This window comes from Gavialis gangeticus, unplaced genomic scaffold (genome assembly GCF_001723915.1).
Source record: "Gavialis gangeticus isolate Ggan-Ray unplaced genomic scaffold, GavGan_comp1, whole genome shotgun sequence".
Lineage (NCBI taxonomy): Eukaryota > Metazoa > Chordata > Crocodylia > Gavialidae > Gavialis > Gavialis gangeticus.
In genome coordinates, this window is record NW_017729031.1 from 82,376,238 (window position 1) to 82,389,169 (window position 12,932).

Below are 12,932 nucleotides of genomic sequence, written 5' to 3' on the forward strand. Positions count from 1 at the left end.
GCTTTATTTTGATATTCCTGGGAAAGCTTCTGCAGTGCAGCATCAGTCCTAGATCCCAAAACGCTGGAGAATTTATACAGGGCATCTCTGGTCTCTTTTGTTCTCAGGTTTGGATGAATTCTGAATCTGCAAAGCAAAGACATTTCGTTACTCTCTCCATGTTCTCTGACAACCTACACTTTTTCCAACAGATGGAAAACGACAGATTCCTTTAACAGATGACTTTCTTGCTGGATTTGAAAATGCAGACGTTAAGCCACAAGATGTTATAGTGTCAGTTCTCATCCCATACTCTAAGAAGGTAAGGGCTCTAATTTACAGCCTGGGCTGTTTTTAGCCTTGTGTGTTGTGCACAGTGTTACACTGCCTTAGAAATCATGTCCTTATGCACTGCAAAAACTTTAGTACCTAAGTTGCACCCATGTTTATGCTCTTTATGGGTCCTTCAGGCCCTGCAAATGCTGAGTCACACACTCCCTTTGAGGTCACCCATGTAGACAAGGACTCCTCCCATGAATGAGGGGTTGCAGGATCTTCCCCCTACATGGACAGGTAGTATTACCATTTTATGGGTGGTGTGCACAAAATTCTAGTGTGGAGGAGCAGGGTTGGGCCTGAAGGACCAGCTTCAAAGTCCATTGAAGGCACTGGTAGGACTCCATCAGTTTAAATGTGCTTTGAATCCAGGCCTGTGACATGTCATTAAGGAGTTTAAAGAAACATGGCTTAGAGCAGGGTTGTCCAACTACTAATCAGCTAGGGCCAAATGCTCTGCATATGCAGGGACCGCACCAAGGTAAGCTATGGGCCTCCCAGCCTACACACCATGCACTGGGCTGGAACCCACTGGTACATGGGTCTGCATCCCCCCCCTGCCAGTGTACCTCCCCCTCACTGCACCAAATGCCCACGTGTGCCCCACTGCTGGACCATGCAGGTACTCCCTGCCGCACTGCTGCACTGTGTAGTGCATCCACATGGCTCACCCTCAGCTCCCCAGGCTCTACAGGTAGGCAGTGAAATCTGGAGGAGGGAGGGGGAGCCTTGAGACTCTGTCTATTGTTGTAGCTGGAGTGATGGAGGGAGCAACATCTGGGTGGACATCAGGGGCTACAACTTAACCCCTTGCAGGCTGTATATGGCCTGTGGTCTTTCTGTTAGACAGGCCTGGTCTAGAGCAAAGCCTGAAACAATAGGAAGATTTTCCAATATCTTTTAAGCAACACACTGACAACTGTGAGCCTTGTCCCTCATAAAAAAACACAGGTGGAGAAACAGAAGGCTATTAAATGCAATTTGTATGTTAATAAAACATTTTGGTTGAGTCTTCAAAGGTCTAATTCCAAACCCGCTAAAGCTGAAAAGAAAATTTCCACAAACTTCAGAGGGCTTTGGACCAGGTCCTACCTCTACTGGAGTCAAGAAATTTCATGCAGTAGCTCACTCAATGATTCAAATTATCCCTCTAGCTCTGTGAAATATGAAGCCTCTGCTTTTGTGACTTTCCAGCTGCCACATGGCATCATGTTGTCCTGGTTAATTGGCCTTTCACTATCACTCCCATGCCTCTGCTTTCTGGAGCTAGGCTATTTTCTTCCACCTGTATTTTGCCCAACTGAGTCTCATTTTTATCAATGTCCGTCCACAGTTCTAAGCTGTTTGGGACTTTCTGTATTTACTTTTCTTTCCCATGGTACCCCATTCTTCATAGTACAGAAGTAAGGGTGCCCAAGTATTTCTAGTGAAGATGTAATGTCAGTCTCACATCCTTCAGCTGAAGGCCAGGTCCTGCCAGCCTCACCTAGTGATCAGTACCTCACTGTGTGGTGAAGTATTCACTAATCTCAGTGGGGATATACACAGAGTCAGATACTCATTGCTGTGAGTGAAGGTAGCAGAACTTCATGCTACTGAGTTACAGGAAGGGCAAATGGTTGTATCAGCAAGAATAGCAGTATCAAGTGTCCCTCTGAAGTAAAAATGACTTGAAGTAAAAATTCAGGGACAGCTAAGAGTGCTGAGGTTGAAGAAGATCTAGGGAGGTGATACTTCCCCTCTATGCGGCATTGGTTAGGCCACACCTGGAGTACTGTATCCAGTTTTGGGTGCCACACTTCAGGAGGGGTGTGGATGGCCTGGAGAGAGTTCAGAGGAGGGCCACTCATCTGGTTAAAGGCCTACAGAAAAAACCCTATGTGGACCGATTGGGAAACCTGAACCTCTTCAGCCTCCGCAAGAAGAGGCTGAGAGGTGATCTTGTGGCCGCCTACAAACTCATCGGGGGGAGGGGGGCAGCAAGAAATAGGGGATACAATGTTTACCAGGGCAACTGTTGGGGTAACTAGAAATAATGGCCACAAACTGGAAGAGAGCAAATTCAGATTGGATATCAGGAAATAATTATTTGAAGTGAGGGTTGCCAAAATATGAAATAAATTTCCAAGGGAGGTGGTGCTGTCCCTTTCCTTGGAGATGTTTAAAAGGAGATTGGACAGACACCTGGCTGGGGTCATCAGATCTCAGTACTCGTTCCTGCCCAGAGCATGGGGTTGGACTCGATGATCTAATAGGTCTCTTCCAACACTAACATCTCTGAAACTATGAAACTATAAGATGAGGAAGGGACTTTGCCAGTGCCAACATTGTAGGGTCTACCCAAGATTAAAAATAAAAAGTAAGGTGTCCTCATCTCTACAAAAGTAGCTGTGTATTGTTGCAGTTTGAGCATCTACAGCAGCACGGGGGGGGATCCTATACCTCTTTGGGGTCTGGATCACTCCTGCTGATATTCTGTGAAAAATCACAAGACTTCATAAATCAGTATTTGCTCTACAAGCTGTGGCTGATCATATCAGCAGAAATTCTGAATCTCAGCAGCAGTTACGGTAAAAAATTAATGTACTGGAAGAGAATTTGAGGGAAGAATATAATCCAGATCCTTTCAGAGAGATGAATGGAAGGAAAAGTACCAAACCTGTGTATATCACTGGACATTTTGCTGTGTAACTAAACTAATCACACTAATACAGAAAGAACCATTCCAATCTGAAAGCAGAGGAGAGTGGAGACATTGGTCCTCACATTGCTGGAGGACTCAAAAAATATCTCACACTTCACAGTTAAAGCAAGAGCCAGTAATAGTACCAAAAGTGTAAGGAACTTCATTAGACTTACCACAGGAAAATGGATCCATGGCTGTTTCTTGGAGTCTAACTCTGTCCCCTGTCCTCATGTTGAATAGTCTCCTAGTCCTTGATCATTCTTATTGAAATCACCACATAGGGCACCACTGGGTGTGAGCAAAAGGATCCAGATATCTGCAAGAGAGCATAGAGTGAGGGTTGTTTTCTTGTGGGTAGAAACACAACTGCTATTTGAATAGCTTGTATTTTCAGTTTCTTATAGCAGTTGTCTGCTGCTGGGTTTTTTTTCAGTTACTTGCAGCTGGACTGAATGTTACTGAGGGGACATGAAGATGATCTAAGGATATGGTGAAAATAATCTTCCACCTCTAAAAGTACTCAGTGTTAGCCATAATTTCATGAGGATGTGAGAAACTGAGAGATGGGTCTTAGTCCCATCATACACTGATCACAAACCTTGGCTTGAGATTTCAGAAATTCTGAGGTCGTTTGGATGTGGAGTTTTAGTCTGAAGCTGTCCCTGAGTCTGGAGGGGGCATGGTTCTAACCCATGCTTCCAAGGTCTGGGTATCAGGAGTGACTGGATTATACAGCTCCTCTGGTGCTACAGTGTGAAATATAGAAATCTGATTGTTAAAAACAATCCATCAGGGAATTAGGTCCTTTGGCACAGCACTGCAAACTGCTCCAGTGCTGAAAGCCACTTCCATAAATATTAATGCATCAGCAGTATTGTAACTGACTTAGGCCAATGTTTATTGCCTAGCACTTCTGGACGGGCGAGGAGAGGGAGGGCACAGGGCAGGGGGCTTCTAACAATGCATTATACCAGTACGGAAAGCTGTGATTTGGCAGGTCAGTCTGTAAGTATGTAGGTGAACCTCAGATACATCTTCTGGGGCATGTCAACCCTTCCATAGTTAGTGTGTCAAAGAAATACAGTCCCCATACTGGTCTAGCAACTTCTTTCTGTTTCTTTGGGCCAGGTGAGACTAATGAAGACCCAACAGCAGTGGGTTATTTTCCTTTTAAGAGGATCCATATCTGATGTTGTTGGAATTTCTTTCTTTAATTCTCTTTTGCTCAGGATGACTTTGTGTCAGCCTTCCGACAGGCAGAGCGCCGGAAGAACGCCTTGTCAATTGTGAATTCTGCAATGAGAGTGCTTTTCAAACCAGGCACAAATGTCATTATGGACCTGAACATTCTTTATGGAGGCATTGGCTCTACCACAGTCAGTGCAAGAAAATCCTGCCAGAAGCTCATCGGAAGGTACTGACTAAGTACAACTCTGACATACAATACTGTAGGCTCTGTAAAGCCCAGACTCTGCCAGTTATCCAAATCCAGCATGGTGGAGATCCAGATACAGAACTCAGCTTTGTACAGTTCTCGCACAACCTCCCCTGGGGCAGTGGTTCACAACTGGCTAGCCCTTTCCAGAAAGTGAGCACCAATGACAATGTAGTGGGAGTATCCAAGGTGCCCAGGAATGCATTAATACAGCCTAGTGCCTGGCACTCTCTTCCAGGGGGTCTTCTATGGAGCCCCAACCATAAGATAGTGTTCTCCTTTCCTGGTGGATCATCCAAGCAGGATGCCGGTAAAAGCACTGTTTGATTTTGCCATTAATGAAAGATCATCTGTGCTGGCCAGATTTCACTGGGATACATGTTAGAATGAAAATTTCAACCATCTTCAATACTAACAGGTTAACTGTTGCAGTCTTTACAGGCACATAGTTTCCACTATATACAAAAGGACAGCAAGATCAGGCCCATGAGTTATACTTTGTTTCTTAGCACACCTGCACATACAGTGATGTTAGCTGTAGGTTAGTGTAAATATGTATGCATGTGTGTCTGTCTGTCTCCCAGGCAATGGAATGAGCAGATGCTGAGTGAAACTTGCAGACTGGTGCTTTGGCGAAATTTTTCTCTCCCCCTCAGCTCCAAGTGGGAAGGTGGAATACAGAACAACTCTGCTTGTCAGCTTCCTTTTCAAATTCTACCTGGAAGGGTTGCATGGTTTAAAGATGATGGTAAGTGATTTTCCCAAGCAGATAGGTAAACTGTCTCCTGTGCATGTGATAGGGCTAGTAAGCTGTTGTGGCCATGATGGCCCAGGGAATATGTGAGATGCAAGATTGATATTGTCTTGTATTGAACCAACTATATAGGTGGTAGAGATGTTAGACAAGTTTCAGACACAAAGCAATGACAGCTTAAGCTAGATACCAGATAAAACAATGAATTTTGTTTAACTCCAATGTATATGTGAAAACAGTCACTTGAAGAAGTGGAAGTACTATAAAAATATAGAACAAAGAGAAGTTATCAGAAGAAGTGGCAAAACAAATGAAGAAGCAAGGTTTCTTTGGTAATATCCTCATTGGACTTGGGAAAGGTGTTAAACAAGCTTTCAGGCACAAAAGCTGGGTTCTGAGGAAGTGCATTTTGTGCCTGAAAGCTTCTCTAACTTCTCTTCCAACTATACAGCTGATCTGATACAATATATTACCAAAGAAAACTTGCATCTTGTGTATTCCTAGACTATCACAGCTACAACATTCCAGCCACACTGAAACAAATAAAGGACAGGAGAAATAGATAATCTAGAGGAGGAGGATTCTTGTTAGCTGTGGAGTCCAGAGAGTTAAACAGATATAGCCAGAAGACTGTACTGTAATAAAAGCATTGAGCCCTAAAACTCTTGTGCACAAAGTTTGCATTTTGCCATTTAAGTGCTTTTTTGCCAGGACTTAACAGAAGTGCATGGCTTTACAGTATTTCAAAAATGGGTACAGCACTTTAAATTAACCCTTGTTAAATGAGGTATTAAATTTGAAGCACTGTATTTTACAGCACTTTAACAACCTACAGCACTTCAAATAACTTCTGTATGCTGGTCAAATTTCTGACAAATGGAGAAGCCCCAGGAGACTGCGGCGTACCCCCTGCCTCCTAGCCTGGAACATGCAAGGAGGCTCAGAGGTCCCTTCATCAAACACTACACTTCTGTCATGTTTAAGAGCACTGTAACTTTATAGTGATATAAAAAATGCTCTAAATTACAGCACTGTAAAACTTGCATGGAGCACTTCTGCTTGCTTCTCATGTATTTCCTGGACTACTGCAACTACAATGCTCCAACCCTACTATTGATTTTTTTCCTGTCAGTACACCGAGTCATTGACAGTCCCCAACCCCATTAAAAAACATGAAATTAATACAATCTAGGGGCAAAATAATTGAAATAAAAACTGTACCACAAGGAAAAGCGTGACCCTGAACATGGAGAAATGAGAGGCTCTGTGAAGTCCACTAAGTACTTTATATAGAGTGCACTCAGGTTCTGTGGTGATAAACAGTGATGTAAAACCCTAGACAAATGGACAGCTTTCCTTAATTCTAGAAAGCGTGAGGATAATATGGTAAAATGGTCTGATACTGCCAGCTGGGGGGCCTCACATAGGCATGTCAGACCCCTAAGAGATTGTTCAGAGAAACACCCAGAGCAATGATGCAGCAGGTGTTCAAGCATCCAAAGCTTAGAAGATAAACCAAAATGTGGACCCATAAGATTTAATTCCAACCTTAAATGCACCCAACATTGGTTCCTTTCATCCAGTCCCTTTGCGTTGAAGCCTCTGCACCATGATGCTGCTGCAAGTATCATTGGGTATTCACTGGAGCAAGAACCCAGGTTGACATGGTCAGTGCTTCTCTCCCTATTTGTCAGGTAGCCTAATTCAAGCCTAACCATGGCATTGTCTTTACCCCCTCATCCCTATCCTGAGCACTTAAATGTAAACAACTTAGATTTTTGATGGCATGAGTTTTATTTTTAACCCCTGGTGACCCATTGCACTTTAAGCATTATCTGTTGTGCTAGTAATCATCCCATTACTTTACAAGATGCTTGCTTTGGCAAGAAAACTATAACAGAATGGGGTGATTGTTACTGTCACATGCAGATTGCTGTTCCAGGTCAAAGGTATTTCACAGAAGCACTGGTGTCCAAGCTGGGGGAGCAAATGGGAAATCTCTCTTTTTTAATAAAAAACATTTTTTTTCCAAAACACAAAATAGAAAATGAATTGGTCTGACATCTTTTTTTTCTTTTCAATTGCCTTCCTTTCAGGATCCAACAAGGTATCCTGACCTACCGAAGGAGTTCATTAGTGCTGTCGAAGAGTTTCAGTGGAAAACACCCCACAGTATACAAGCATATCAGGTCAGTGATGTTATTTTCATAGTAAACTATGACAGACATGAATAGGAGCTGCTACATGCCTTCCTTCTTAAAGACTATTTTGCCCTCTGGCTTTTTATCCTGATTCTCCATTTACTGTTTTGTGTTATACCTTGTCAAAGCTAAAATTTTCCTTTTTCAAAAGCTGTGAGCTGCTGATGGAACTTGTTGATTTTTTTAAAAATGTGAATACAAGATAATTTTGCCATTTGTATAAAGATTCTCGCAAAATAGTTAACAATTTTGAAGGAAGACAAAAAGTACCCCAAACTAAAACTTTTAGAAGTTTTCAGCACTATTCAGTCACAGTTGCTTTTAGTTTTCCAAATCATACAATCCTTTTAAGAAAAGATACTTTCAAGGAAAAAAAGAATTTACTCAAAAATTCCATTTTCTGTTAAGGAAGAACTGTGAGAGAAAAGCTTTAATTTTCTTTTACACCTGGGTTGTTTCAAGTTAACCTGAAGTAAAGCAGTAGTAGTTGAGCAGCAGAGAGCAATAGAACTGTGTATCATTTAAGGCCATTTGCAATGCCATTAGATTAGAAGTATAAGAATGATGTTGTAGCTGTGATGGTCCAGAAATTATGCAAGAGACATGAACTTCTTCAGGTGATAGCTTTTATTTGAACCAACTGTGTAGTTAGGATAGTTATAAATACATGCATATCAAGCTTCCACATTTAAGACATTCTTCCTCAGGTCTCTAATTATAGGAAGCACAGCAAGTGATGTACAGTATAGGGGAGGGGCTGAGAAAAATTCTCAGATGTAGAAGGCACACAATTTGTGAAAGAAAAGAAGCTGATTACTGGTGGCAGACCAAGGCATATCAAAGGGGGAAGGAGGGAGGGCAAGTGGCAGAAAGGAAGGTTGTCAGGCACTGAAGGAACAGAAACCTAATGAGGTCATTTTTTGCTAGGCTAGCCTACATAGACCTGCATTCTTTCAGGAATCCTAACAGGACTGGTTCAGAGCAATCACTTAATACAGGTCTTGTTTCTGTTTTTTCATGTAACTCCAGTGTGCTCTGGTAAATGCAAAGCCTCAAGCCTGAAACAAAGCTGTGCACTTACCCAAACTAAATGTAAACAGTGCTCATTCCACGCACAATGATGTCATCTCTGTGGTGTCAGCAGCCCTGAAGCTAAGTAGCTCCCATAATTTCAAGCCTTCTAACATCAGTCCTTGGGCAACTGCTTCCCCCTCACCACCCCAATGTAGTTAATCAGAATACAATGATGTCATAAAGGAGACAGTGGGGCTAAAAGGCACTGTGCAATCAAACATTTTTTATACTTAACTGGCATGCAGAAAACAAACATTTGTTCTAATGGAAGCAGTGAGAAGCAAATTGGGATTGGCTTTGTGTAAAGTAAATTATGCAGTTGCCCAGTATGCGGATATGTGTAGTATGCTGCATGGCAGATACAGCTGGTGGTAACTTTGTGCAGTGGGGCAGGAGACAGCATGCTGTAGCGAAGGGCTGTCCAACTGGCAACCTTTGAGACCAGATGGGACCTGCAAGGGTTTAACATGCAACCCGCAGCTCACAACCAGAAGCCATTCCCAGAACTGCTTCTGCTGCTGCAGTGTCAACCAGAGACTTTGGGGCAGGAAAGCACAGCCAGAGCGAGCCTAGTAAGCTTACTGCCTGCATGGCAGAGGGTGGTTTGTGCTGCCTATGCAGCAGCACCAGGTGGAGGGCAGGGCTTGGATGGAGCAGTCAAGTGACAGTGGCAGAGGAGGGTGAGGTGGGGTGGGATGTGGGCTCACGCTACTCTTGGAGTAGGGGCTTCTGCCCAGGATCAGCAGCTGTGGTGGAGTGGGGAGGCAGGCCTTGCATAGTTGGGTGCTCAGGCTAATTGGGCAACACCGTCAAGGGTAACTGGGTTCACCTGCATAATGGCAGCAGCAGGGAGCTCACATGGCAGGTGCTGGCTTGACCTGTTCACATGGGGGGGGCCTGTGGATGCTAGGGTTCCCCAGAGGCCACAGGGCATGTGGCTCCTGGCATGTGATTGACATGGTTTGGCCTGGGGCCCATGACCAATGCAGTTTGCAGCCCCCGCAATGCTCTGAAGTTGGACAACTTTGTTCCAGTGCATAGGAAGCTCGACAGAGCACTTAAATCTTGGTTCCTTTTCCAGCTCTGCCACTGACCTACAGTCTGAATTTGTGCAAGTGCTTCATCCCATTTTCTTTCCCAGTTGTCTTGACAGATTAAATTACAGGCTCTTCAGAACAGGGCTTATCTTCTACTGTACATGAATATGGTGCCTATCACTTTAGTGTCCTGTTCTCTGCTAGAGCCTTTAGGCACCAGTGGGCACAGCTACATGTGCACTTTAATGCACAGTAGCCTATTCTATTGTGCATTAAAACACAGTGTAAAAAAATTGTGCTAATATGCTAATGCGTAGTAGAATAGGCTACTGCACATTAAGCATCACCTAAAAAGCATGCACTTGTGCTACTGTACATTAGCGCAGCCTAATGCACATTTATTTAGTACCTCATATTGGAGGTACTAAATTTAATGCACATTAGAAAAAGTGCATTAATGCATGTGTCAATGTGTCCAATGTAATACAAACAAGAAAAGTGGGATTACTACTTAGAACTTTGGTTTTTCAATTAATGCCCAAGCCACAAAATCTGGGCAGCATGAGTTTAAGGGCATGCTTTTCTGATGGCTGAATGATTTCATAATGTATTAGAGAATGAGGCATTCTGTGGTTAGTGTTGTGGCTCTAGAATGTTATATTCTTCTTAAATAGGATGTAGACCCAAGGCAGCCTCCACAAGATCCAGTGGGACGTCCTATCATGCACCAGTCCGGAGTTAAGCATACCACAGGTGAAGCTATCTACTGTGATGACATTCATCATCAGGATGGGGAGCTATTTTTGGCTGTGGTCACAAGTTCAAGAGTCCATGCAAAAATTTTGTAAGTAGATTTAAGGTGTAAGAAAAGAGTTATAGTAATAGGTCATTTACACTCAGGTTTTCCTAATTCTTTCCTAACAATATGTATATTGTAGTCTGATTGACTATTCTGGGTCAACAATGCACAAATTCAGAAAAATATATTTTAATCCTCAACATTTCTACTATACATTATGTAAACATTTGGATGCTTGTCTTGCTGGGGTGACTTGACCCCAGCTGACTTCCTGCCCCTTTGGCAGGGGTCTGGACCCAATGATCTCGAGAGGTTCCATCCAACCCTAATGTCTATGAAATCTATGAAAACGAACGCATAGGATCTGTTCTGCTACTGTTGCTTGGGCTATCTTACATTATGAGATAAGGATTTCTTTCATGTGAGGTGCTGGCAGATGAGAGGACAGTATCTCTCCTAAATTAATAGAGCTCTTAACACAATAGGGAAGAGAGAAAATATATCTTGGCATTCTGAGAATTTAGAAATGTTCATGTACTGGGACTAAAATTTTAAGAGCTACTTTACTTCAGTCCCTGGCTTTTTTTTCCTTCTCCTGACCTGTCCCCATTACCCTCTTTAAAACACATCATAAAATCAGTTGATTATTTTTTCACTACTCACTTCCACAACATTGTAAGGTGAAAATATGAAAAGGTTGTGTTTCTTTTTCCTGAAATTTGTAGAACCATTTATATTTGCAGTATTTCTCCTATAACTAGCCCCTGTGGCACTGCCACTCATATTCTTCTTCCTAGATCAGTTGATGCATCAGAAGCCCTCAAAGTGCCAGGAGTGGTTGATGTGGTAACAGCTAGTGATGTTCCAGGGGAAAATAGCACTAAAGATGAGAAAGCATATGCAGAAGACAAAGTACTTATTGCTTCCAGCCTTGAATTCTGTTCTGTTATAAAGAAGGAAGCTTTATTTACTTCTCGAGCCAAGACCATATATGTCTTTTTGTGCTCAAAATATTAACAGCAAAGATGATGCACAGCAGCAGCACATAACATCTCATGAAACTTAGTGTGCGCTAAGCCAAGTTCTTAAAGGAGGATAATATTAGCAGAACTGCCTGGACATAACTCCCTTTCCCCAAAGACACTCTCACTGTGAAGTTATACAGTATAACCAGTCCAATGCGCTCACCAGGTTCTGTGTGTTTGCTATGTTGCAGGTGATTTATGTGGGTCAGATCATCTGTGCTGTAGTTGCAGAGTCAGATATTCAGGCAAAGAGAGGGGCTAAAAAAGTGAAAATACAGTATAAAGAATTGGAGCCAATTTTGACCACTGAGGTAAAAATCCATCCTCTCTGCCTTGTCTCGTGAAGACCTTGAACCCTTTCATTTGTTTTTCCAGGTGTGCAGGACTCTTCCAGGTGTTTTTCACTTGGCATAAATTATTATTTTGTTTCTTAAGATTCTGACCACACAGTGTATAAATCCCTTTCACAATGTGTTGTTTTGGTGAGTGTGAAAATCTTTGTTTAGATGGTACCTGTCCATCCCTTTACACATCAGGGCTGGAATACACAGAAAAAGAGTATATCAAGAAGTGTGCAATGAACACTTCAGTCCCTCTGTGGGCTAGCTTTTTAACTGTTGTAAATCAGTATAGCTCCCTATAGGTCAAGATATAGATGGGATTACACTTGTTGAAAATTTGGCACCATGCATCCTGTATCCATATTCTTCCAATGTTCTGTTTCCATTAGCTATCAGAATCTGTCAGTACCCATCTCTGAAATATTTCAGTCATCTGAATGCTCTGTGCTGTCCTTTCACAGCATCTGATTAAGCGACTTCAACTTCACACAAAAAAAATGCGCTCAGGATATTTTATCCGACCTCAGATGGACATGGTTAATTACCTCTCTTTGCTCATGGACTAAATCGTTCCAATGTCTGGGGGTCTGTAGACAAAAACTTTCTCCCAAAGCAACTTCTTAAGTGCCTATTATTTTCTGTTCATCTGCTTGAATCTGTTGAATTATTGGGGAGTATATACTAGGCATATAACTTCCTGCCCCAGATGTGTGTCTGTTTGCCGGGTCAGGTATTTTTCTTGATCCATTTATAACCACTGAAAAAATACATCCTTACAGCCCAAAAGATTACTAATCACATGTCAGAGAGATACAGCCTCTTATTTCTAATCAAATACTGTTTGGAAAGAAGACTGCTTTACCCCACTAACACCTTTCCCATTTTAGAGGTAGACCATCATTTTTTTGTTGGCTGATGGCAACATAGGCACCCGGCTACTTGTCAGGCTACTCTGTATAGCAGGGGCGGGCAATTATTTTGGGCGGAGGTTTGCTTACCCAGTTTTGGCAAGCTGTCAAGGGCCACATGGATAGCCCTGCCCCTTGACAGGTGCCCTGCCCCTGGTCACCATCTTGAGACCAATGTCCCAATGTCTTGGGACCAATGTCTCAGGGTCAGCACTGGTGGGGCCCAAAGCAGGGCACAGGCTGGCAGGGGTCTGTGGAGCCAGGCTGGGTAGCACTAGCAGGGAGAGGGGGGAGCCCCTACCAGCCGGGCTCCCTGTACTCCTGCTGCCCTGCTCTGGGCCCCGCCAGCACTGGCGG

General features: G+C 43.0%; 1 pseudogene; it reads left to right on the plus strand.

The window, feature by feature from the left end:
* LOC109301642 overlaps positions 1-12,932 on the plus strand; it is a 66,287-nt pseudogene that overhangs the window by 31,007 nt on the left and 22,348 nt on the right.